The sequence below is a fragment of the Camelus bactrianus genome, chromosome 12, assembly GCF_048773025.1.
Source record: "Camelus bactrianus isolate YW-2024 breed Bactrian camel chromosome 12, ASM4877302v1, whole genome shotgun sequence".
Classification (NCBI taxonomy): domain Eukaryota; kingdom Metazoa; phylum Chordata; class Mammalia; order Artiodactyla; family Camelidae; genus Camelus; species Camelus bactrianus.
In genome coordinates, this window is record NC_133550.1 from 50,122,396 (window position 1) to 50,149,020 (window position 26,625).

The 26,625-nt window shown below is 36.2% G+C and overlaps 1 long non-coding RNA gene across 2 annotated transcripts in view; it reads right to left on the bottom strand.

Annotated features, from left to right (window-relative positions):
• Positions 1-47: 47 nt before the first annotated feature.
• Positions 48-26,625, bottom strand: part of LOC123617998 (uncharacterized) — a 114,661-nt gene continuing 88,083 nt past the window's right edge. The window contains exons 7-10 of one of the 2 annotated variants that reach the window (XR_012510826.1): positions 5,969-6,157; positions 4,130-4,275; positions 3,551-3,663; positions 48-2,561 (exon numbers count right to left, since the gene is read on the bottom strand). This is a non-coding gene — a long non-coding RNA (uncharacterized LOC123617998). Of the gene's footprint in view, positions 3,664-4,129; positions 4,276-5,968; positions 6,158-26,625 lie in introns of both variants that reach the window. The other variant, XR_012510825.1, reaches the window with a different exon arrangement.

Sequence of the window (26,625 nt, forward strand, 5' to 3'; positions counted from 1 at the left end):
CTTATCAGGGACAAGGTGTGGCTTTATCCCTTAAGGGGTGTATTTCTACAGCACATTTATCTGAAGGTCTGAGACTCCTACAAGAAAAATATCCTTATATACTGTCCACAGAAAAGGAAAAGAGCAGTGGCGAATCACTTAAAATATCAAACAGGGGTATAAATCACTCAGTACCTCTTCTCCTTTTTGCTGATGTAAAGTCCATTTCCATGGAAACAGGGATTAGAAATAGCAACCTATGAGAAACACTGGGTTTATTGGAGCACATGGAAGTTTTAGTTTGATTTTCAGCCAAATCTTGAAAAAGCTAACCTTTGACTAATACCTACATGCTATTCTGATCACTTTTGAGAAGCAATATTATGGATTAAGGGGAAATCACTTTTTTCCACTTAAAGATAATTTTTTTAAAAAAAGCACATGCACAAACTAATTTGAGGATTGGGAGGCACTATAAGATTTGAAAGGCCCTCCTTGGTCATGCTTCCCACAATTTTCTGTCTCTGCTCTACCTAACATAGATGGATGACAACAAAATGATAACAATAATCTGCTCTGATTTGCAGATTTAGTTGCAGGTTGGACCCAGGGTTTTTAATTAATATATATCCTTAAGTGTGAAATCTCCAGACTGTTTTCATTCGCAGACGAAAAAAGTTTGATATAGAAAGACATCAAATAATACTTTATTCTGTAAATCAGATGCCTCCCTGCTTCTTTAAAAAAAAACAGGAAATGGTAAACTCAGATTCATTCTGGGAGGCAGCATGGTACCCTAGAGTAAGCAGACAATCTGTGGTCAGGAAGGTAAGAGTGTGACTGAAATTAAACCCCATAACGTCTGGCAGCTCTCCCCATGCCATTTCTCCCACCTTTATTTGCTCATCCTGCAAGGCCTACTTCAAGACTTCTCTTTTCTCTGAAGCCAGTCCTCCAGGTTTGCAATATACATTTTTTATGGATTCAGTATTTGCAAATTCACCAACTGGCTAAAATGTATTTGTAACCCCCAAATTAATACTCGTGGTGCTTCCATGGTCATTTACGACACGTGCAGAGCAGCCATGTTCCCTCTGTGGTCAAACAAGGCAACACTCTACCTATTGTTTCAGCTGTTCTGTTGTAACCATGTCCTTTTCATCATCTAATTTAATGCCATGATTCTGGCCTTTTTGTGGGTTTTTTGTTGGTGATTTTGCCATTTAAAATGGCCCCCAAGCACAGTGCTGAAATGCTGTCTAGTATTCCTAAGTATAAGAAAGCTGTGATGTATAGAGAGGTTGCATGTGTTAAATAATCTCCCTTCAGATGCTACTTGCAGTGCCATTGGCTGTGAGGTCAAAGTTCATGAATCAACAAAATATATTAAATAAGGTGGAAACCGCAGGCCACAGAGTTATCAGAAGCTGATAACTGATAGAAATCTGTGAGCTTGTCTTACAGAACAAGAGATAAGGGAACAGCCTGTTAAAACCCCTTTGCTGTAAATTACCTTCATTGATGAAGCTCGCTTTCGTTATCTTTTTTTTCCCTTTCTTCCTTTTTTCCTCTCTTTAATTGCATACCTTCCTGGCTTCACACAGCCCAGCTGTTTTACAGGAACTTGGAGTCAGCTCCCATCCAGTGCAAGCCAGCTGAGGCTGGTTGGGACCCCTGAGCCTAGAACTGGGCCTCCACGGGTGTCTGCCGGGTGAATGGCCTTGTGACATCAGAGGACCAGAAAACTTCACTCTCTGATCACGCTAAGCGCCGCCATCTTGAATATGCAGAAAATGCAACCCAGTTGCTCCTGCACAGAACACCTATTCCCTCACCTTTTCCCTACCTCCAATCACCTTTCCCCACTCCTAAGACCACTGTGCTTACCCCATAAAAATCCCACCCAATGAGACTTGTTGGGCAAAGGGACCTGGTTCAGTGACAATGTGCCTTTATTTTTTATATTTTTTAATTTGTATGTCTCATATATATATTCAACAGATTACATAATACTGTTTACAGTGGACTTGAGACCTACTAGCTGGTCCTTGGTGAAGATGTTGGGTTTTTTTGTTTTTTCTTTTCTAGCTTAATTTTTATTGAGGTAATACTGATTTATAACATTGTATAAGGTTTGTATGTACATTATGTTTCTACTTGTGTATACAATACAGTGTGCTCCCCACCAAAAATTTAGTTTCTGTCCATCATTATACAGTTGATCCCGTTTATCCATTTCACCCTCTCACCCCTGCCCACCGCTTACCTTCTGGTAGCTACTACTCTGTTCTCTGTATCTACATGTTTGTTTTTGTTTGCTTTGGTTTGTTCATTTATTTTTGTCTATTTGTTTTTTGTATTCCCCATATGAGTGAAATCATACCATATTTGTCTTTCTTCATCTGACTTATTTCACTTAGCATAATACCTTCAAAGTCCATCCACGTTGTCACTAATAGCGAGAATTCATCTTTCTTCATGGCAGAGTAGTAGTCCATTGTATATATATCACATCTTCTTTATCCATTCATCCTTTGATGGACACTTAGTTTGTTTCCATATCTTGGCTATTGTAAATCATGCTGTGATGAACAGAGCGATGCGTATATCTTTTCAAATTAGTGATATGTTCTTTTATGTTTTATGTTTTTTTGCTTTTATGTTCTTTGGATAAAATACCTAGGAGTGGGATAGCTGGACCATATGGTAGTTCTGTTCTTAATTTTTTGAGGTGTCTTCATGCTATTTCCTTAGTCAGAAACCTTAGAGTCTAGCTGTTGCTGTTATACTGTTTAATTCTTTGTTATGTACTTTTTGACAAATAACAACATAATAATAATAATATCAGCTCTCAGTGATTAAACTCCCACTCTGTGACAGACAAGGAACTGAGAGCTTCACAAACATTACCCCATTTGTGGATGATTCATCTCCCAAATTAGATGGCAAGCTCCTTTTAGTCAGGGACCTCATCATTTTTTACTGCACAATATTGTCTACCACAGAGACAGGCCCATAGAACTCACTGAAAAATTGTGGTTTTGCTGTCTTCACTCTGTCACATATTTACTTAGATGAAGATTTTTGAAAAGTGATTTCACCCAAGTAAATTTTCAACTATAGCTAATAATTAAATCCTAACAATTATATTCCTCATCCCTAGCACTTAGTGGGTACTTCCGATTTTTCAAACACTGTTTAGTGCTATATATGCATAGTCTTATTTTATTCATTAGAATATTCTCTAGAAAAATTGATGATAGAAAGTTTAAGTGACTTTTCAAAGTCATAGCTCCTAAGGGATGAAGTTGGATTTGAATGCAGAGGTTCTTACCCATTTTAAGTATTTTCCCTCTTAAAATCAAAAACTTTCTTAAATTCCCTATAGAAGACTGGATATCATAATAACAAAAACTTAAGTGCTTATTCTGAGCCAAGTGCTGTCTAAGCAACTTGCATACATCAATTTATTTAAGGCTTACAGTAATCTTATGAAATCAATGGTGTTTTTCTTTTACAGTTATAAAGACACTGATACTTGAATAAATGATACTTGCCCCATGTCACCCACCTAGGGACTAAGTAGCAAGACCAGGATTTAAATGCCAAATATTCTGTCTCCAGAACCTGGGATCTTGACCATTTCACAATTCTGCTTTCAACCCACGAGGATACTTTTTCCATCTGTTGATAGATAATGACAAAAGGCAACTGTGAATTTATTAAATAAGTAAGTGAGTTTCTCCCTTATTAACCATAAAATCAGCCATTGTGTTTGAAAAATAGGAGTAACTGAATGTAAGAGATATGTTGTTTATTCTATGGGCATGTGACCAAACACACTTCTGGTCCCTCCACCTCTGGCTGAGATGTGCTTCAAACTGAACAGAACCTACCAGACCCAGGATAGCTGACCACAGTTATTGCCACTACACAATTCTGGGGTCAGGCAGACCCAAGCTGACTCTCAACTCCACCATTTACTAGCTATGGGATATTAGACAACTAAATCATCTTTCTGGGTCTCATTTTTCCACCCCTCTCAAAATAATACTATCTGGCTCAATGACTTGCCGTGAGAAATAAGATAAAATATATAAAGAATTTAGCACAATAAATAATAGACAATCAATCAATGTAGGTTCCTTACCTCCTGGAAACCCCTACTTCTCTTCCAGTAGAATAGGGCACTTGGAGATCTTGGCCAGCTCAGATCAGAAAAGAGTTCACCCCTTTGAACACTGAGATTTGGACTACTATCCACTGTCAATAGCCACATTTCCACAGAAATCATTCCTGTCAAAGTAGAGAAAGCAAGCACTCCTCAGAAAACCAGGACCAGGAGCCCAAGGAGGTAGCACATTGTGATATGTTAGGCACTAATTCCAGAATTAAGACATTTGAGTTTTAACCCAAAACATAGTTCTGGCTGGCTTTAGAACCTTGTGTTAACTATGTAATTTACTTGATCATTCTTTTTTCTTTTTTTTTTTTTCTCCTAGTCTGAAAAATAGAGTTATTGTAATGATTATTAAACTAATGCTTCTGCAGTCCTGGGACATGATAGGAGCTCTAGGTAGATGGTCATATTTAGTGACAGTGGCTGTGTGTCTGCCATTGCCTGAGTTCTGTCTGCTTTCATCCTGAACACGGAGGAGGATTCTCCCTTCATCTGCATCCCTCATCCTCTCTCAGGGGGCTTTCAGAACTGTTGGACAGCAGGATGTCCACAGGTGACCCACACTTGAGGGAAGCTGCACTGTGTTCCCTGGTCCTCACCAGCCATGGGAACTCCGTCTCCTCCTTTTCTTTATTACTCCACTCGCTTCACATCTTCCTCTCTCCAATTGCATCTACATGCCTCTCCTCCCTTCTCCCAAACTCATGTCTAATTTTTGGCTCTATAGGCAAGTAGCAAAATCTTTCTGTCTCACGCTTAGGCCAGAAGCTTCTTTGAGTATTTGTTTCTGCTTCCGTTCTAAACCAAGGGTACTGTCAGGTAGCAATGAGAGAGTAAAGAAGAAGATAAATCTACAGGAAACAAATGGATACATCCTTCCACACTTATATATGTGCTTATATGTTATGATATACATTATATATTATATATTTGTATAGTTATGAGTATATATGTATTATATTCTACATATATTCTTTCATTCAACCACATGTATTCTCTGAAAGCCTGCTATGTACTGACCATAATTCTAGATGCTCGATACAGTCTTCACTTTCAAGGAAATTATAGTCTAATGAGAACAGGTAGTAATCAAGGAAACAATTTAATGTATTTATTTCTTTATTTGTTGTCTCTCCCACAATAATAAATAACATAGAAAATATATAAATTTTTTTATATAAAGATAATATGATGGTGGGTTGACCATTTCTCCCATACGAAAAAATAATTCACACCTTCCATTATATTTGACCTTTTCTGTGTGCTCATTCTAATGGTGCTTAAAGAATCCAAAGAGTCCAACCAGGAACTGAACTTTCTCCTTAGTGTTAGGAGGTTCAGATGCAATCATCTGTCCCTTACTTTGGAGGGGATGTCCCAGCATGTCCTACCCACTAGACTTCTAACAATTTCAGTGATGTGGGAACCCCTCTGAATCTTTATAAGATTTACCTTCCATCCTCTGGAATGCATGAGTCTCACTAAAGCCTCCAGTGTACTTGCCACTTTTGATTCATCCCGTCTAATTAGTTTGATCATCTAACTGAATTAGTTTGATGTTATCAATATGGTGGACCATGAAGATGTTTGGCAGAATGTCTAGATTATCCAGTTCCATTTGGACTATATTAAGAGAAAGGGCGAGAGAGTTAATAAGCCCTGGGAAAAGACCATAAATCTATACTATTGTCTGATGCAAGTGAATGTAAACTGTTTCCAGTCCTCCATCCTGATAGGGATGGAATGGAACATTTTCACCAGGTTTATGACCAGATATTATGCATCTGAATTTGTGTTACTCTTCCTCACCTGAGACACCATGTCTGGCACAGTAACAGCAATTTAGGCTGCATCTTGGTTGGGTTTACAGTAATCCACGATTATCTTTCAGGATCCCTCTGGTTTTTGTAGGGGCCAGACTGGTGAATTAAATGGAGACATGATGGGGAAGACATGATGAAGAAGATGTCATTCCAAATACGGAACAATGGAAAAGGTCTAGGATAGAAGAAAGGGGGAGAGATTGTGTTTAATTTTACACATATTGATTCTAAGGTACCTTTGAGGAATACCAAATTGTCAATTGGATAAACATGTTTAGAGGGCAGAGGCCTGATCTGGGCTGGAGATGAAAATTTGAGTCATTACTTAGAGATATTTATTCAAGACATGGGTATAAGAGAAAAATGTAGACTGAGAAGAGGAGAAAGGCTAGGACCAAGCTTTGAAGAACTCCAACCCTCAGTGACCCACAGAGAAGAATAAGCCTGCTATTTGGGCTATTCACGTACTGTTTAAGAGACAAAGGTAGAAGAGCACCTTTTAAAACAATTCTAGTTGGAACAAACCGGTATCATTGTTTTGTAGTATGTCATATCCTAAGAGGGACATTTCACCTTCTATGTTATTCCTGCTCAAAATGCACCACCTGAATCTCATCATGAGGAAACACCAAACTCAAACTGAAGAACATTCTACAAAGCACCTGGCCTTTGAAGCCCCTTCAAAGACATCAAAGGCAAGGAAAATAAAGACTGATGAAACTGTTACAAATTAAAGAAATTTAAAGCCATATGACAAGTATCTCTGATACGTGATACTGGATTGGCTTCTTCACTGGGAGAAAGAGCTACAAAAAACATTTATGAGGCAAATAATGATTGTTTTGGTGTAGACCATGAATTAAATAACATTATTGCACCGATGCTTAAATATTTGATTTTGAGAATTGTAGTGTGGTTATGTGAAAGAAAGTCCTTGTTCTTAAGAAACACAATTATTTCAGGGTAAACAGGCACAACATCTCCAATTTACTCTCCATTGTTTCAGAAAAGAATAGATAGATAGATAGATAGATAGATAGATGCAATGATAAAGGAAATTGGGTAAAATATAAACAATTGATAAACCTGGGTAAAGTCTATAAGGGAGTTTCTTACACTATTCTTGTAAATCTTCTGTAAGTTTAAAATTATGTCAAAGTGAAGTTACCCAAAAGATTCTGGAAAATAAAATATAATATTTTATTAAAAATTAAAAGTAAAATTATTATTAAAAAGTAAAAATAAAAGAGAAGAAGATAAAAGCAAATCTCAAAAAAAAAAAAAAAGAAGACAACCAGAGCAAGGAAAAGGAAATATGAGATTGTTCTGGCCCCAAAACTAAGAGAATAAAATATCCCAGGAAAGAGAGTCAACAGCATTAAATCTGCTAAAAGGTCAAGTAAGGTAAGGACTGAAAATATCCTTTAGACCAGGAACACAGACACATTAGTGATCATGAGAACTGGTTTGGGTGGAGTTACAAAATGGAAGCGAGAGTAGAAAGGGTTAAGAAGTAAATGAGCCATAATGAGATGTCACTTCATACCCACTAGGATGGTTAATATCAAAAGGCAAACAATAATATGTGTTAGCAAGGACGCAGAGAAATTGGAACCCTCATACACTGCTAGTGGGATTGTTAAACAGTGCAGCCACTTTGGAAAACAATTTAGCAGTTACTTCTTAAGAATGTTAATTGTACAGTTACTAGGTGACCTAGTAATTCTACTTTTAGGTTACATACCCAAAAGAAATGAACACATATGTTCACATAAAAATTTGTACACGGATAGTCCTAGAAACATTATTCATAATAGTGAAAAACAATTCAAATGTCCATCAACTGATAATATGGATAAACAAAATGTGATATATCTATGCAACAGAATGCTATTTGGTCAAAAAGGAATGCAGTTCTGATACACAGAACAGTATGGAAGAACCCTGAAAACATCCTCTCAAACAAAAGACCCCAGGCACAAAAGACCACATATTGTATGCTCCCATTTATATAATATGTCCAAATTAGGCAAATCCATACAAGCAGAAAGGGTATTAGTAGGAGAGGGGAAAGGGGAGTGACAGCTACATGATAGTGGGTTTCTTTTGGGAGTGATGAAAATATTCCAAAATTGATTGGGATGGTGGTTGTACAACACCGTGAATATACTATACAGCACTGAATTTTACACTTTAAAAGTGTGCATTTTATGCTGTGTGAATTATATCTTCACAAAGCTGTTTAATTCTAAAAGATAATTAATGTTAAGGTCCTTACATTTCTAAATCAATAAATGTTTTTTAAATCTTCTCTTTGCATTAAACCAGGAAAAAGAAGTGTTAAAGAAATAGAGCTAACTAAATTAGATATCTGTATAACACTTGTCTGTGAAAGGTAGGGGAGATGGGGTTACAATGGAAAGGTAGTGAAAAGTGCCTCTTTGGATTTTGAATACAGGAGAGGACATTTAGAACAGTAAACAGCTCTATTTAAACAGGCCCTCAGTGTGAAAATGCGCCTAGTGATATGCGCAATAACTGTATGATATTTTCAATTTTCCAGAGATTGCCTATTTTTTCAAACTAATATTTATATTTTTATCCTTTCCAGCATTAGAAAGTGTGCTAGAACTCAAAAATCTTGAGAACCATTGGACCAGTCTTGCTGTGCCCCAGATCTCCCCAGAGATACTGCATTTCGGATCCTGAATCGATCCCAGCACCTAGAACCATAGCACTCTCCAAGGCCAGTTCTCAGACCCTAGAATTCCAAGTGTCACCAACCCTGGCCTTACCAGTCCTGGTCTTCACCTACTGAGTTAACAGAACTTCATATTCACCTTTGTATTACTGCCAGTTATCACTTATGCCATGACTGAAATTGCAGCTTTTACTTCAACCATCTTGATCTCCAGAACAAGATGCCTCAGTTCACAGCGGTTACTGGGGCAATTCTCCCAGCACAGGAGCATTTATAAGCATTGATCCCATCTCCCACCCTAGTCTCTAGCCTATCTTAGTTAACTGGTTATTCCATGAAGATCCCCAGGATCTAATTAATGATATTCCTATGCTCACTTACTTAAGCTTAAAAACTCTCTGAAATCTTGGACTCTTCTCTTATTGTTCAGAATCAGTCAGTGAATTAATCACTGTGGTAGTTCTTTCTTCTCTTTGGCAGTATTCAGATCTCCTCCACTATCAGGCACATAGAACAATTGCAGTCCCCAATCCCATGATGTTGGCATGACCATGTCATTTCCTTAGGTCAATAAAATGGTAGCAAAAGTTATCTTCCAATAGAAGGATTTACTTGGTAGCTCCTGGTTTTCTAGCTCATTCTTCTCCTGTCACAGTGATCAAAAAGTCCTTGTTGATATGATTATCATAAGGTCAAAGAGTCCCATAATACTGAGCCAGCACAGACAGGACACCTGCCTGAAGAGTCACCTAAATCTGCAAAGTATATACACAAGACATACATTTATGTTGTATCAAGCATGTGAGACTATGAGTTTGCTTGTTAATAAAGTATAGCTATGGCTATCCTGATATCATCACCAAGTTCTATCTAACTGAATATATACAAGTGTATTTATACATCATCAGTGATGATGAAAAACTAGAAACAACTCCAGTATCACCAATAAAGGATTGGCTGAACAAATTATGGTACAAAGGAATAGTGTGCAGTTACTGGGAGGAAACATGTAATGACATTGAAAGATATTCAAGATATACTACTAAGATGGAAAAAGAAGTCAGTTGCAAAATAGCATATATAATGTGATTGCACTTTTGTAAAAAGAAATATATATGCATATATATAACAAATATGATATATACATGTAAATATGGATAGAGGCTATATGCTATTAATATTACTATATGCAGGGTAAAAATCTGTAAGCATGTTTTAAATTTATAGGATATTTTTGCTGTTTAATGTTTCTGTATTGTTAGAATTTTTTTAAACAAGGATCACAGTTTACTTTTATAAACAGAAAAATATATATAACATATTTAATATGACAGTCATATCTTGCCCTTCTTTCTATTTTATCACCTTCAAAGTTCATACATAAGTTTAAAAAAAAAAATAACCCTAAGTAAGAACATACAGTGTCTTTATTTGGTTTGATTTTTTTCTTTTCATTTCATTTGTTTAAAAATACATATTTAGCAGCAGAGCATGGACATGATATTCTACTTGCTTATTTCTATCCCTGAATTCTATGAGATAATTCAAAATTACTTTATTGATGTATTATATTCAGTGCTTTAAATGCCACTTTATTTAGTTATTTGGTTCATCTTGAGAATTCTTTGTTAGACTATGTGAAATGTATGCATTCCAGGTTTGCTTTTGTCATCCAACATTGCAGTGCTACTGGTTAATGTTTTAATTAGGCAATAACTTCGGGCAAAGGAACAGTTCGCCACATAGCTGATAGTTTGTTGTGTCCAAAGTTAATGTTTAAAAATGTAAAATTTTAACGAAATTTTAGAATAGGTTTATTTTTATAAGATTCATTTAATTCTCAGTGTAAATTTCACTTGTCAAATCTATGTAATTCTCTTTTAATAAGAATTACTATTCTCAATTACTGTAAATATAATAAATAGGAGGAATGAATTATCATTTTATATACCTCATTGGCAGTGATGTTTCTAGTACTTCAACCTAAAAAATACCACATGGGGGCCTTATTTAAGCTACTAACCATGTGAAAAATGCAAATTGCAGGGGGGTCATTAAGGGGGTAGAAAATTTTTTCACTTGTTCATATTGGTTCAACCAGTGAACTATTTTAGGAAGCTTTTCACCCTAGAGTCACAAAAACAGGCTCGGATTGCCTGGATTCAAATTCCAGCTCAGTCATTCACTGACCATGTGACCTCAGACAAGCTACTCTACTTCTTTATCTGCAAAATGGGGATAATCATAGTTCATAATCACAGGGTTATTGTGTGGATTAAATGAGAAAATCCAGACAATGCCTTTAGCCTGGTGCCTGTCATTTGGTGACAGTTCAGTAAACAGCTGCTGCTAGTTAGTAACGCTGCTTGTTGATAATGATATTTATATTGAAATTTCTGCTGTTTTTTGTGGTATGTTGATTTTTTACTGGGTCTTATCAGGAATATTTCTCTTGACGGTAATGTCCATCTAGCAATAAACTAAAAATATCAGTTAAAAGTCTCATTTTTGGACGCAATTTTTATTTTTTAGTTTTCCCACTGAGACAAAGTCTACAATAATCTTAATAGAAAACCAAGGCTTTAATATCTTACTAAGTCTTAGAGAGAAAGTACCCAAGAATCACTTGACTTAGTACATTGGAGTTTACTCTTGGTTTACTCTAGAAATGCAGTAACAAGGATCAAAACTGAACAAGAGAAATCAGAACCTTAATTAAGTTTTTAAAATCCTTTAGAATGATGGTGCCTGTGTTACCTTGCTATAGCTAGCATCTCCTTTTTAAACTACTGTAATATTATATTAGTACACTTGTAATCATTTAGAAAATCAGATTAGCTGTAAAGTGTCCATAATCAGCAACATTCTTTCAGGAAATCTGTTTTACACATTTTTTTCCTTCAGAGCGTGCATTCTTTCCCTGCTCCATCACACTTCAGTGGCTGTCAGACATGTTTTTGTAAATTTTTAATAAAATGAGTTTAAAGGACACCTCTAGTCTCTGAGGGGAAAGTCCAGTAACTCATTATTTCTCAAATTGATCCCTGGGAGTTTTTTAAGGGTCTGAGGGTGCTCTGTGGATATTTTTCTTTAATGTCATATGTTTAGTTTGATGTTTAAATAGTGCAATTAAAAAGAGATTGTGGAACACTTGAATGATCTTAAAACTCAATACTGCCACTCAACTTAAGTGCCTGTGTTTGTGCTTGTATTTATAACTACATTGTCAACAAAGAGTAATGCTTCAATTGTCACTAGTTGATGAGAAAAGAACAGAGATTGACTTAATACCTAAATGATGAATCTGTGCCAAGTGAAGTCCAAATGACATCATGGCAGGCTGTGTACAAAGATTTCTTTATAGTCCAACTTGTAAAAAAAAAATGGTGGCAAAATTGAGTCATCATAAAATATGTTATAGGCATACCAAGCTCAAAAGATCCTATCCTTCAACAGTCAGAATTCATATAATAAGTGACAATTTCCTTTCAGCAAAACCTCATCCCTCACATTAAATTAATTATCACTAACTTACATTTTATTGGTTTTGCAGTTTTGTATGAGTGTTAGTTTTGTCATTTAAGTACCATGAACAGTTAGGAGTTTAAATTTAGCTTAATATTTATATATATATACATACTTAATTAATATATTAAAAAATACATCATCAACACTGGGCAGTCCTTAGAATATATCTCAAAATGATGCTATAAAGTTTTAGAATTTCTGTAGCTATATGTATTTTTATTATTTCATTTGCATTGGTCTTTAAAATGTCTTTTTCAAACCTATTTTTCCTACTAAAATTTTTAAATTAAATGCTGAAAATATCCAGCATTCTCTATGGTAATAATAATAGCTAACACTCATAGTGTTTTATTATATGCCAAGCACTGTTCTAATTACTTCTCGTGTATTAACATTTTATTCATCACAACAATACTTTGAGGTACGGTAACCCCATTGCACAGATGAAGAAACTGAGGTAGAGGAAGAATAAGAAATCTGCTCAAAGTCATACAGCACATAAGTGGCAGAGTAGGGAATTCAATCCCAGGGATTTTGCCTACAGGGCCCCTATGCTTAGCCCCTGAATTATACTACCTCTGTAATTTATACATCATTTATAATCTGTGACTCCCCTGAAGTTATTCAAATAGTAAAAATTACATATGTATGACTGAACTATTATGCTGTACACCAGAAATTGACACAACATTGTAAACTGACTATTCTTCAATTAAAAAATAATAATAATAATAAATTACATTCTCACAATTTTACCTTTTAATGGTATTTAAGGTAGGACAACACATTTGATTCCTATAAGATTCCATTAGTCTTACTTTTCAGTAATAACTTGTCTCCAACTTCCTAGCATTTCCTAAAATTGTTCCCTGAAAGTAAAAATACTGCTTATTTTTAAAATAACCACTTATTTGGACATTTCCTTGCTTCAGCTATTTCCATCCACAGTGCCTTGGGGATACTGAGCCCAAAACATTCTGAAGATAAAGAGGGTTAAAAGTTAAAGGAACTTCAGAGTAAATTACAAGTACTTTATTAAAAGATGGGACTGAGTGGAGGAAAGTGTAAGCACTGAGTGTATTAGATATCTAATAAATACACACTTGTACTCATGTTCAGTGGTTTGGAGGAATCTATGGTGAAAAGCAAATTCAGAATCCTTACAGAGAAGAATTGGGGTGGTTACATGCAGCTATATGGTGACTGTCAGTCAGGGTCACATCAGGGAAAGGAGAGCACACTCAAATTAGGCCATCTGTAGAGAGAGTTTAATAAAGGGACTCTTTCTAAAAGAGTGAGTGGGGTCTAGGGACAGCACAAGGGATAGGGTGGTACGTATGGCTAATCACAGGGGGACATGTTTACCATCCTAAGCCTAGACGTGTGGGCAGGGAGCAGTTATCAGAGGCAAAAGGACAGTCTTGTGGAGACAGACACCTGATGGAGGTCACAACCTTTGAAAGAGGGAAGCACCCAAGGGAGACCCCTCAGGGAAGCCACAAGGCAATAAATACCTGATCTCCCTCTCTCCCACCTCTCTTCCACTCTTGCCTGGGCTCGCATTGTCCAAACCAAACCAGAAGTCATAGGACAAGGACACTAAAGTAGCACATACTCTCAAGCTCCTAGGGCACAGAGGAGACGGGAAAATAGTAGACATTGGATCCAGAGAGCAAAAAAAAAAATATCCCGTACCAACACAGCAGTTGATACAAATATTTTACATTTAATCATCAACTCAAGCTCTTATCCCGACCTATTAAAAATAAAATACATTTTTAATTAAATAAGGTATTTGAGTATCATCAGCCAAGGATAGCAAATCACCATCATTATTCTTAGAAATATTTGTGTGAATATATACACTGAAAATGGAGTGAATATGTTCTTCCTCCTCCTAGAGACATGAATTGACACATTTCACATTAGCATTATTTCTGGTTTCCATTCAAAAAAGTAATTTGAAATAGCATTCACAAAATTTCCCAAAGGTTGAATAACCATTATTTTTTAATTCCAGTATATCACAGCATGTTCATCCTTTCTTTCTGGCTATGACAAATGTACATTATGGGTTTTTTTCTCTCTCTCTCTCTCCCTTTCTTTCTTTCTTTCTTTCATATGCCATAAGTACAATTACAAATAATAAAATAAATTGAGAAAATTATTATAACATTAGCATCTTTAGGGCTTTTTCTTATAGCCTCTTTTCATTTCTCTTATTCCTACATTCCTTTCTCAACTTTATTATGACTAGAAGCAAACTGTAAGGGTCGTTAATCAAATAAGGACATTTATGACACACAACACTTTACACCTTTATATAGGGTTTCTATCAGTTCTGTCCAATTTGATCTGGCCATAAGATCACTCATTTTGCATTCATTCATTCACTGCAAAACATTGTTCCAGGTAAGGGAGATCCACAGTGAAAATGACAGACCCCTTACCTCCCATTCTCACTGCTATGCCTTCTTCCTTCCCTGCTCCCTCAGTGAAAATAGTAATAATTGCCACTTACTGAGCACTTATTAGGTAATGTACGTGGTGATGTGTTTTTAATAGAATTAACTATTTAATTCTCACAACCTGACCTGGCAGGGAAGAGACAATATAGCATATCGTCCCGTTCAGCGTCTAGCTCTGCAGTATACTTGCTGTGTTCCTCAAGAAAGTAACTTAACCTCAGCTAAACTAGGCATCAGTTTCTCTTTTTGGGTAAAACTGGGATAATAATAGTATCTTCCCTCTATCTGTAAATCAGGAATCATAATAGAACCTAGCACAAAGAATTCTTGTGACTTTTAAATGTTAATGTATGTAAAGTACATAGACTGGTGCCTTGCTCAATAAATGTGAGCCATTATCATAGTTGGTGTTTTATCAATGAGGAATCTGACAGATTTAAGTTACCTGAACATAATGACACAACTATAAAGAGACTGAGCGAGGATCTCTAAACCTTGGCCTGACTCCATGAATATCCAAGTGAGGTTTTAACCGTGCCAACTACCAATCTGCAACAGATTTTGCCCTCTCAGGAAAACTGAAATAGAAAAAGAAGAAAACCATGCCCTCTGAATAGAGTTTAAAAAGCTCTTCTAAACAGTCTCATCTTTCCCAGAACAACAGTGGAGGGGGAGAGAGGAAAGATTTTCAAATAACTTACTGAAAGGAGGAGAGGGAATAAAAATGACAGAACTTTTAGAGTTAGAACTGAACAATATAGTTGGCAAAAAAATTTCATTTGCTATTTACTCATGCCTCAGGACATAGGTAATATTAAACACTCATCACATCATGCATTACAAAAAGGGCAAACTTCATGGGACTGATCATCAGACACAAGTAGACACAGTCAAAGCTTTTGCTTTTTTGCCAGTATGGCTGCCTTGAGTCAGTATTTTAGTATTTAAAAAAACTGATCATCCACACATCAAATCAGTTCATGAAATTTCTTACTTCTTACCAGTTTGCAGAATCCCAGTAAATGTGAATATTAAGCTTAGTTTTAAAAGGCAAAAAGTACATTTACTTCTAGAGGCATATTCTTCCTCATCATCGATACAGAAAAATAATTTATGTAACTCTGAATGTTGACTGCCATATCACCTCTATATTAAGTTAAAGCCTTCATTCTCAACAAAAGATTATTATTTCCTAAGTACTTACAGATCATAAACTGTGTATGTAGTTCCAGAGGACTTACTTAGAAACTACTTGATATTATATATCTATTAAATAAATCCTGGAGATCTAATTCACTATAGTCACAGTGTGGTGAATATAGATAATAATATTCTCTTATAAGCATCAAACTTGCTGAGACTAGATCTTAATTATTTCCACCACAAAGAAACAGAAATGACAATTCTGTGATGTGATAGAGGTGCTAACTATCACAACAATGGCAATCATATTACTATATATAAATGCATCAAATCAACATGTGGTACACTTTAAACTTATACAATGATACATGTCAAATATATCAATAAAAATATACATTATATACCTATCTAGCCACCACTTTATTTATTTACATGGAGTCCCAGGGATGACTTTTTTTTCCCTGCTTTGATGAACCCAGTGGTGGGAATGGGTGCCCTGGCAAGTGCAGTCCTCACTTGATAAAAATGGGTAGAAGAAACAGCTGGAGCATATGAGCGAGGCAAATAGGATGAAGTAAATATAAGTCAGCTAAACACATGGCGACATCATCTGGGGCATTTTTGCTTGCATATGTTCACATAACATTTCAGCTAGGCTTTAACTTATGCATATCTGTGGGATAGAGGAATCTCTCAAAGAATGAAGAGACTTTATTCAAAAATGTACAGTGGAAAACTGGTCCTCACAATGGGCTTCCTTGACAGAAAATCACTGGGTCGGCAGTATGTATTCCATCACACATGATTTTCTAGGGTTTGATTCAGCTGGTCCAAGTAGGAATAACAATTAGAGCACTGTGCAAAAATAATTGCTTGCTCTGGCACTAATGACTTGCCATGGAACTAACTGAACCAAAATCCACCGCCACCCCCACCCTAGGAAAAATGTTTAAGCAAAAGGATGTGACTATATCTTTGACTCCCATGTCTATGAATTGTGTTTAAGCATCGGCAAGTGAAAGGCAGCCACATTTGGAGCAACGTAACAATGCAGTGCTAGCTGATGTGCCCATTGCATTTGGATAAAGAGAAATGAGAACAAAATGCGCTTGAAAAGAATTTTACTCAGACCAAGATTCTAGTTTGAGGGTGAATAAAGGATATAAAAATTTTGGTCAATGAAATAATAAAAGAATAATACATCTTGAGCTTAGAACATATAAAAGTATCCTCCATACATATAAAAATAAATTCTGCATGAAGGATGCATGTAAGGAATATGATCAAGAAACAAAGAAAACTTTTCTATTCTACTGGGGAAATAATGGACTTATTTTGAGCATATAGGATCTGCAGTTGTCAATCATTAAGACAAAATCAGTTTGGAAAATCATCTGTCAGTATGCACTAAAGCCAACATAGCCATGCCCCATGACCTGCAATTCTACTCCTGGGTTTACAGCCAACAGAAATGGACATAATGTCCATCGAAAGATGTATACAAGAATATTCATTCCATGTATACAAGAATACTCATAGAAAAAATACAGAAAGCAATCCAAAAGTCCATTCAAGAGTAGAACGGACAAATAGCGGTATATTTACATGACAAAAGTACTAAAATGTAATAATAACAATGAATGGGTTTTCCTTACCTCTGGGGTGCTGGGAACATTCTGCTACTTGATCTGTTTTCTGGTTACACAGATGTCTTCATTTTGTGAAATTTCATCAAGCTATTTATTTTTCTCTTTGCGCTTTATTTGTATTTTTCATTAAAAAGTTTACTTAAAATAATGCAGAGCAAACTCTGGATTCAAGTCCTGACTCTATGTCTTAACAGCTGTGTGATCCTAAGCAAGTTAATCTCTCTTAGCCTCAACTTTCCAATTTGTACAGCATGGATAATGAGTGTAATTTATAATTACATAAGCTAATGTGCCTAGCACAAAATATAAGTGTTTAATAAATTTGTGCATGTCATGCGGCAGGCTGATCCCTTCGTATTGAGCTATAGAAGAAAACAACCTGAGAGTTAAAATTTACATCACTGAAGAGAGGCTCATGGCAGATAAGATAAGGAAGAAGACTGTTTCAAAGGAAGAGCTATCAACAATGTCAAGTGCTGCAGAGAGGTCAAGGAAGATAAGGAGAGGAATGATTTGGCAATATGGAAGTCATTGGTGACCTTTATCTGAGCAGACTGAACCAAGTTAGGGGCAGAAGTCAGACTGCAATGAGAGGTGAGGAAATGGAGACATCTAAGTACCTCTTTCAAGAAGTGTGGCTGTGAAGGAAAAAAATAAAGAAGGAAGGTGTCATAGGTAGAGAAGGATATGAAATTGAGATTACTTTTAATGGGAGAGACTACACGTGAAGAACCGATAGAGAGAGACGGATAACACAGGAGACAGAAAGATCAACAGATGTCTACAGGGAAGTGAGAAAATGGAAACCAAAGCACAAGATAGAGATCTTGAGCAAGAGGAAGAACATCTCTTCCCGCTCTGTCCTGGAGGAAAAAAAGAAAGGATGAGTGCAGATGCTGTATCATTAGTAGGTAGAGCAACTTCTCACCAGGTGGTTTCAATTTTCTAAATAAAGTAAAAGGAAGCATCATATGCCAAGAATGAAGGTAGAATTGATAGGATAGTGGGTAAAATGAGATTTTTAAAATATAATTAAATTAAAATAGCTGAGGAGAATGGGAGAGACTTTAACCTGAGATACAAAAAAAAAAAAAAAAAAAAAAGTCAAGCAGTATTAAGGTCCCAGCTCTGCTGTGAGCCATGACTATTTCATGGTGCCAACCTTCAAGCTCATGTGATCTCCAGCAGTACTTTACATCTCTGAGCTATTCTTACAATGACTCTACAATTATTTTTAAGATTCCAGGTGCACAGAGATGACAGATGGTTAAACTGATTCAGGTATGAGTGTTTTGCAAGGTTACTGCAAAGGAAAGACTCATGCTTTCAAATGATAGAAACTCACCTCTAGCTTAAACCTGTTTTCAAAAAAACAATCAGTCTGTATAATTGGAAATTTCAAAATATATCTGTTTCCAGTGGATTAATCACCATCATTGAAAATCTGTCTTTTTCTCCACTTCTTGACTCTGTCCTCCTGTCTGTTGTCTTTTTTTTTTTTTTCAGGCAAACTCTTCTTTTTTGGTGGCAAAAAAGAACACTTGAATCTTAATACATTGTTCCACTAGCCATCTCCACCTCCCCAGCCCTCCAAAAAGGAGAGCATATCTTCCCTGTTAGCTTCAAAAATTACTACTGGAATGACTTCTATTCTATCTTCTTGGATAACAGGCTCACCCCTAAATCAATCATTGTGGCCCAGGAAATTCAGTGCTCTAATTGGCTACCCCTGGAGCTGGTGGGTGGGGTCAGTTCCACTCAAACTACCTGGACTAACAGTGGGGAAAGAATTCTCAAAAAGGAAGGGATGCAGAGATTGCAAAACAGAAAAAAAAAAAAAAAAAAAAAAGTATCTCAAAATGTTATCACTTGTTCTCATTCATTTTACTTTCCTAGTGTCTCATTTGCAGTCAAACTAAACATGGTCTTTTAATGCCCAGACCTAATATTATACTCTTTATTTTTTGAATACTCAAACCTAAATCTTGTATTTTTCACTTTCTCCTCTACATATCTTCATCAGTCTGTTCCTTACTTCTCACCCTCTATTCACCTACATTCAAAATACTTATTAATCTTCACTTTCTTAAACCTTTCTTTGACCAAGTTAGTTTCAACATTTAAAAAGCAAAGCCATTTTTATTTTTCAATGAATTCAATTTAATTTATTTATTAATCATTCTCAAAATGGTAATGAGTAGCAAAATCCATTTTCAAACTATCTCTTATATTTAAGGACATAGTATGAAGTAAAATGTGCAGATATCTTGCCGATGTATATTATTCCGTGCATATTTTGGTAAATTTATATTGGCAATCTAAATTTAATCGACTTAATCACAGAAGTTAATACAAATTGGATCTTGTTGCCTTCAATATTTTTCATTGCTCTGAATGGAAAGACCAGTCACTAACATAGCCCATGGAGCTCAGCATGGTCCAGTTCCTGCTACCCCTTGTCATATGATACCCCCTCTCATGCCCCCTCCACTGCAGCCTCACTGGTCTTCCTTTGGTTCTTCATAAATATCAAGCAACCTCCCATCACAGAGCTGTCACACAGGCCTGACAAGTTTTTCTTTTTTCATATTTCAGAGCTCTGCTCAAAGATCCCATCTTCAAAGGAGAAACTATCCCTGACCTCTTTGACAATATCAGTCCATGCATTAATTTTCTATTTTTGTAGCACTGTACTGGGTACCTCTCCTTGACACCTTTTGACACAGTTGGAGCTTTACAATTGATTGTGTGATTACTTCATTATAGTCTCTCATACTGTCTATATTATAAATACCAAGAAAGATAGAGACTGTCTAGTTTTGCTCACTGTTGTATCCCTAATACCCAATACATTGTTTTGCACATTCTCGGTGCTCAATAAAATGAACTCATGTTTAATGACCCAATCAATTTATTTATAAATTTTTGATACAAAAAAAAATCAACTCTTTTCAGTTGATCCCTTGGCTTATGAAGAAAGAAAGAAGACTATAAAAGAAACTGAAAGAATTTTTACTGAGCTCAGGATTTCACCTTGGGGGTAAAAGAAATTATAAGTATATATATATATATACACATTTACTAACATTTATTTTCTAAACATTGGTTGTTTGTATATGTTCTGACTAGATTTTTTTCCAAGCCATTTTTCAAGAGACAAAATTGTAACTGATATGCTTTTCTGTCTGCTATCACCAAGAAGTTAAAAAAATTAAAAAGTCATGCATAATAAAAATTTTAGACCTTGGCCACTGTTTAGCATTGTCTAATTATATGCAGTTTAGTTGTCTGATAGCAAATGCTGTATGTATCTTGGCATCAACATTATTGTTTACATATTACTAACTCCTCATGAGAAACATCTCTTCACTTTGTACCCTAGAGGACTCAATATCTCTCCAGGAGATTTATATATATAAATTGATAATAGTCCTCTTTACAAAATTAAAGATGTTGGCCAACTCCTTCTTTGGCAGCTGTCCAATTTGCATAATTGCATTTGCCTTTCTAAATTTCTCCTGAAGTTTCAGTTGAATAAGGTGTTCTTTTGCATTTGCATTTTGAAAAGGCTTAACTGTGCTGCATGAAACAGCTGCCCCTAGCTGCAGTCTTAGATCTGGCTGGTATTGGTGAACTTTCTGTGTGTTGCAAATTACTTTGAGAATTTTCCAATCAAAGGAAAGCCATTAGTATTCATGCACTTATATGAGCAAAATGTTTAGATTTTGTACATTGTCAATTAGCTACAGTGAGCATTTCTAAAGTAACTTTCCAACAATTCTACTCAGTCAGAGTTAATAGCACATTCAGTAGGGTTTGCTTACTCAAAATTGTGCTTAGGATAACATTAACTTAACAGTCAGAGAAGAGAAACATGGGTAGGTATATTCCTCTTATATCCACCGAACACTCTAATCTAATGTTATCAAATCTTTAAATAAACTAGAAGTCTGAAACTGGAGAAGAGCCGATCTCCTTCTCCAAGACCTGCTATACTCATAGGCACCTTCTGAGAAAACAACCAAATGGAATTCCTAATGCATTACTGACTGAGGTTGGTTGTTTGTGATTAGCCTATGCAGGCCTCAATCAATATACTCCCCAGAAGCAACCAATAGGCTGAACCAATAGTGTCTTTGGTAGCCTGAACCAAAAATTCTGCATATGGACTCTGTATTGAATGGTGGCTACAGCAATCCCACACGGGGCTCTAGCTTAGGACATCTACACTCATTCAACATATACATATTGAGAACATACTCTGGGTCAGGCAGGGCAGCAAGTGGGGTAGACACTGAAGAATGGAGCTTACTAATGGGGAAGTCAAACATTAGTCATATAATCACATGAATGAGTATACATTTAGATTCTAACACACATGCTATGAGGAAGTAAAACAATGTCATGAGAATCTGACTCAATATGAGAGGCTCAAGAAAGTCTTCTCTGAAAAAAAAGAAGCTTGAGCTGAGAGAAAGAAGAAATCAAGGTAAAAAGCCAAAGAATGGGAGAAGAATATTACTAGTAGAGAGAACAGTATTGTGTGATTCTTGTGAGCCATTTAGAAATTAAGAAAAATAAACAAGTCAATAAATTAGTGCCACGGGAATGCAGGGAGTGAGGAAAAGAATAGAATGAGCTGGAGACATAGATGGGAGCCAAATCACAGAAGCCTTTGAGGGTTATGTCCTATCTAAAATAACAATGGCAGGTCCCTGAAGGGATAGGAATTGGGCATAGAGAGGAGGTAACATATTCAAAATTGTGTTTGAAAATATTTCTCTGGCTGCAATGCAATAAACTGATGAAGACAAGATACAATAAACCTCCTAGAAGAAAATATAGGCAAAACATTACCTGACATATATCTCAAAAATGTTCTCCTAGGGCAGTCTACCCAAGCAATAGAAATAAAAGCAAGAATAAACAAATGGGACCTAATTAAACTTACAAGCTTCTGCACAGCAAAGGAAACCGTAAGGAAAACAAAACAACTACCTACAGAATAGGAGAAAATTTTTGCAAATGATGAAACTGACAAAGGCTTGATCTCCAGAATATATAAGCAGCTCATATGACTTGACAAGAAAAAAACAAGCAACCCAATCCAAAAATGGGCAGAAGACCTAAACAAGCAATTCTCCAAGGAAGAAATACAAATGATCAATAGGCACATGAAAAAATGATCAATATCACTAATTATCAGAGAAATGCAAATCAAAACTACAATGAGGTATGTCAGTCAGAATGGCCATCATTCAAAAGTCCACAAATAACAAATGCTGGAGAGGCTATAGAGAAAAGGGAGCCCTCCTACACTGCTGATGGGAATACAGTTTGATGCAGCCACTGTGGAAGACAGTATGGAGATTCCTCAGAAGACTAGGAATAGACTTACCATATGACCCAGGAATCCCACTCCTGGGCATATATCCAGAAGGAAGCCTACTTCAAAAAGACACCTGTACCCCAATGTTCATAGCAGCACTATTTACAATAGCCAAGACATGGAAACAGCCTAAATGTCCATCAACAGATGCCTGGATAAAAAAGATGTGGTATATTAATACAATGGAATACTATTCAGCCACAAAAACTGACAACATAACGCCATTTGCAGCAACATGGATGTTCCTGGAGAATGTCATTCTAAGTGAAATAAGCCAAAAAGAGAAAGAAAAATACCACATGAGATCACTCATATGTGGAATCTAAAAAAAAAAAAAAAAAAAAAAGAAAAGAAAGTACATATATACAAAACAGAAACAGAGTCATAGACATAGAACACAAACTTGTGGTTGCCAAGGGGGAGGTTGGTGGGAAGGGATAGACTGACAGGCATATGCAGAATAGATAAACAAGATTATACTGTATAACACAGGGAAATATATACAAGATCTTGTGGTAGCTCACAGTGAAAAAAAATGTGACAATGAATATATATATGTTCATGTATAACTGAAAAATTGTGCCCTACACTGGAATTTGACACAACATTTTAAAATGACTGTAACTCAATAAAAAATTGTTTAAAAAAATAAAATAGACTGATGAAAGAGGTATAGTGGATATGAGGGGATCAAATAGAATGAGTTTGCAGGGGTTCAAACTAAAGAAAATGGTACTGTGGGCTAAAGTAGTGGCAGTAGAAAAGGAGAGAAGTGAATGGATTCATAGGATATCTAGGAGATAAATTTGACAAGATTTGTTACAGAGTGTAGACATGTTGAATTTATGAACCCTTGGAGACATCCAAGTAGAGATATTGAATAGATAATTGGATGCATATGTCAGGAAATCAGAGGTCTGGTCTGGAGGAATAAATAATTTGGGAACCATTAGCCAAGTGATGAAAATTGAACCATGGACATGGACGATACTATCAAGAGAGAATATGTGATAGACACAAAAATGTACCACTGCTCACATCTCCCAACAGACATCCTCGAGCTCTTAGCTCCTTCAGCATCTGCCTCAGCTGAGAGAACTTCTTCATAGGCCTTCACACCATCTCTGGGCATCCCACTTCTGGTAAATAAGTAAGGTAAGAGTATGAAAATTTTAATATAAATAAACTAGAAGTCTGAAACTGGAGAAGAAGAGCCTCTCCTTTAATTTAATGGTGAGTGAGTCCATAATTAAGAATGTCCTCCCCTCCACCCCTGAGTTGCCCAAGCTTTGTTGGGACTACACCAGAGATCAATTTCTTTCTCACAGTTTCACTTGAACGTCTTGCACCCCAACCTCTATCAGAACAACATCTGAACTTGAAGACCGACCCTATAAAAGAGTACAAAATGGAAAGGGGAAAGTGCTTAGAATTAACCAATGAGAGAAAGGTAAATCTCCAAAGTAACAGAGAAGAAAGTGCTAGAACATAAGATGGAAAACCTGGATAGCATGGTGTCCTGGAAGCCAAAATAAACGTGTTTCAAGAAGCAAACAGTGGGTAAGAGTGATCAGGAAAAAATTACTGTAAAATATCCATTAAGTTTAAATCATGGAGGTCATTGGAAATCCTAGCCATGGTTGTTTTGGTTCAATGCTAGAAACAACCACCATACTGAAGAGGGTTGAAGAGTGAGTTAGCCATGAGAAGATGGACTCACCAAATAATGAAAGCTCTTTAGAAAATTTAGATTTAAAGAAATGGAAAAGATTGAAAGGAATTGGAGGGAGAACATGGGAGTCAAGAAAAGGTTGTTGTTTTTAAGATGGAAAAGATATAAACAAGTTTAAATGTGATTGGAAATAATCCAACTGAGAAGGATACATTGAATAAATAGCAGAGTGAAGGTGGAGAGGAGGATTTGGTAATGTAAGATTTCTGATAAGGCATGAAGGGATGAGATCCAACACAGTTGGAGAGATTGGCCCTAAGTGATCAGGAGACTATATTCTATACTAAAACAGAAGGAAAAGAGAAGAACATGGGTACAGATGGAACTGTATGAATTTGGTAGCAGGAAGCTGAAGGAGTTCCCATCTGATGCCTTCTATTTTCTTCAGGAAGTAGGAGGTGAAGTCATCTGCCGAGAATGACGAGGAGTTAAGACTATTTAAGGTTCAAGTAGAGTGTAGAATGCTTAAAAAACAATCATTGAAAATAGAAAGAGAGAATTTACCAGGGAATCATTGAAGAATTGGCAGTTAAGTCTACTTAAATTCTTTAAGTAGAATGTATTGGAATCAGTCTGTCTGAGAAGTGACTTTTTTGGTAGTGCCAAACTGTTAAGTTGTAGATACAGAGCAGGCACATAGATATATTCACCCACAGTTGGGCTTTTTTTAGATAAATGTAAAATCAATGTTTAAGAGACAAAGGCACAAGGAAGTCAACAGTATCAGTGAGAGTGTTATTCAGATAAAGGACTGTGGGATCTAAATTAAATAATGATGGTGAAAGAATGAAAAAAGATAAGAAGGTGGGAGCTGATGGACTGGGAGAAAGTAAAGGGGCTACCACATTAGAGAATATTTCTCCAGATCTGAGGATCTTGTTAATATGAAGAATATGATTCAAGTCTGGAGGGGGGGCCTGAGATTCTGCATTTCTAACAAGTTCCAAGTGAATGCTGATACTGCTGGTCTGAGGACCAGATTTTAAGAAGCAAGGCATTAGAAGTTCAAATGAGATCAAAAGTCATTTTGAATTTGAGAATGGAGAGAGAAAGAGAGATCATAAGAAGAAGACAGAAGCAATAGGAAAAAAGCAGTGGACAATAAATCAGAAAAAGAGAGAAGTAGAAACAAAAGAAAGCTGGGGCATTTGAATTTGAGAGGAGCTCCAGATGCCCACTTCTGTGGGTGGGCAGATGACCAGGTCACCAAAGATGATATGAGATCACTAGAGCTGCAGAAGCTGAACACTGAGCAATGATGAATGGGATTCCATGAAGGACCCTTGTACAGCTGCTAACGAGGCTTCCTCTGTTGCTGTTCATCCCCTCACATCTTTCCAGAATATCCCCATTCACATAAAGTTGCCTGAGTGACTCTCTGTCCTGATCACCCAGGAGAATCTGACTAAAGAAGATGCATTGCTGGTCATGGTCAACTAGATTGCAGTTCAGTGTGGGAGGGATACCCACACTATTATTACCAAATAACTCTATTTCAACTGGACTTATAAGATGAAATTCCAACACATTCCAGAGTCCCAAAAGACAAGATAGGACAATCTGTAAAATGATTAAAAAGAAAAAAGAATGGAGTGGTTTTGGCTTAAACATATCTGAATAGTAAGGAAGGGGAAAGGAAACTATTAGAACTTCTAGAAAGAAAGATCCTATCCTGACTTTAAGAGAAGAATCTTAAATCTAGAGGACTCAAAAGAGATTATCTTACCTTAGGCTCAGGTGATAATAGGTGTGTCTGCAAAATCCATTTTTCTATCCCTTCCTATAAATCAAATCTTCCCCAAAAAAGCTGTAAGCTGCCTTCTAGTTCTTGAGTAAGCAGCTAAAGATTTCCTCAAATGCTGAGTGGAATCAACCATCAGGGTTTATATTCAAACAATGACAAAATAATAAAAATGATAAATGAAAACAATATGTGTCATTCAAAGTGAATTGATCCAACTCAAGCCCAGGACGAAAAATAAGGTCAGATTAAACAAACACTAATAATGTCTGATTTTACTATTAAATTTTGT